Genomic DNA, 1901 nt, shown 5'->3' with positions numbered 1-1901 from the left:
CTGTGTCCAAGTGGGTAAAGAATACAGTTCTGTGTAGGAATTAGAACCAGAACCCTAGACGAGTGCGTTCGACTCGATAACTGTTCTCGGGTGAAAATCCCGAATAAGGAAATCTATGGTATTTCAGGACGGATGAAGATAAAGCTCTGTGTTTGTGAAATAGAACTAGTAACCTTGACGGGTATTTCGCTAGCTACTGTAATTTGAATCCCAAAAAAAATCCCAAAAACCGAAAACGAGTGGAGAAAATTTGGATGGTGCATTCGCCTATTGAGGTCCTGGGTCTGATTCCTGGGAGGGTGGACATGAAATATTCTTTCACAAGCTTGTTTTACACTATGATATTTCAATGTCTAGCACCTAAAGCCTAAGACCGATCACCCTACCTTCACGCTGCATTTAATGTTCCGATTCAGTGCCTTATGCACAACTGTTTTATTATTTGCGTTCATATTTAATAGCTAATTTATTATTTGAGGAAGAGAGAGTACCTGTGTTATTATCATATAAAACGTCTAATTGTCTCGTGTTTTTACAAAACATTACCTGTAATAACATGTTTTTTCTTCTGTATTACAAATCTCATAGATACGCGTTTGAAGGGAAAGTAATAATTATTTTTTGTTACAATAATATAAGTATTATGAAGTATAAAGTTCACAAATTACTTAAGTAACAGTCGATTTTCGTATAAACGTGAAAGTTATCCAAAAACATACATTTGTTTAATTATGTTAAATCAATGATGTTCCTTTGTTGTGAATTGCGATATAGAAACACAATTTTTCCATCTAAAGATTTTCTAAAGATTTTAAAATCTATGTAAATACCATTTCAATGACATATTCAAATTAAAATCTAAATATATCAACTATAATACCATCTTTTTTTTTAAATTTTCTTAGATACTTTCATACATTTAAAAACTCCATTACTCTTTTTTTATAGATTTTTAAAAATGGTTTTCCCTTCACAATATCAGCTTTAAAATATGATATTATGTTTTGAGTACATTTTTTTTTTGTCATAAGTTAATAGGTTTAAAATTATAATAATAAATGCATTAAGCTAATGATTGGAATACCATCATTGTTTGTCGTGTTATGTTCGAAATTTTGATTCAATTTATTGCAGAAAGAAAGGAGACATAAATATAACGCAAACATATCCGACTCAGTCCCATCGCATTAAATAAAATAAATATTACTGAACTCTTAAAACTAGAATCCTTCAAATTTATTAATAAATCAGCCATTAATGTAATTGTTGACCAAGAACTTATAAACCTGGGACTGAAGTTATGCAATAAACTACTAAATAAAACTAAACAAAAGGCTCGGACAACCTAAACAAAAGATGAACAATAAAATATAGATTTGAATGTATATTTCAAACGATCTGTAGTATCTACACGGCACGATTAAAATTATATAAATTGGATAGATTTTTACTGTATCATTATTAATTCACTAACCAGTACACCGTGAAGCCGACTAATTTCCACACTATTTTTTTTTTGCAAGATCTGTAGCTGAAAGTAGCCACTAAATAAATAAAAATAATAAAAGACAATGCAATAAAAAATAAATGCACCCTAATTTTACCGTGTCATATGGATTTGTACGTCAGGTGTTTAATCGAATTTATTTATTACAAAGATGGTCTTTTAAAGCAATATGTCATTTGAAAAATTTGCAGTATGTGTGATTTTTTTTTAAATGATTGAATTTGGAGAAAAAAACAAGAATATAATATATCTATCTACATTTAATTAAGTAGAATTTGAGCGCTCATAAGCTCAGTAAATGCCTGCATATTCCCTTATCAAACTGCTCTACATCTAAGTTGTAATATCTTTCAAAAATTCAATAAATAAAAAATATATTCAAAGAAACTGAACC

The sequence above is a fragment of the Micrasema longulum genome, unplaced genomic scaffold, assembly GCF_059751315.1.
Source record: "Micrasema longulum isolate JH-2025_06_02 unplaced genomic scaffold, ASM5975131v1 h1tg000253l, whole genome shotgun sequence".
In the NCBI taxonomy this organism is placed as follows: Eukaryota; Metazoa; Arthropoda; class Insecta; order Trichoptera; family Brachycentridae; genus Micrasema; species Micrasema longulum.
Note: the sequence above shows the minus strand (reverse complement) of the source record.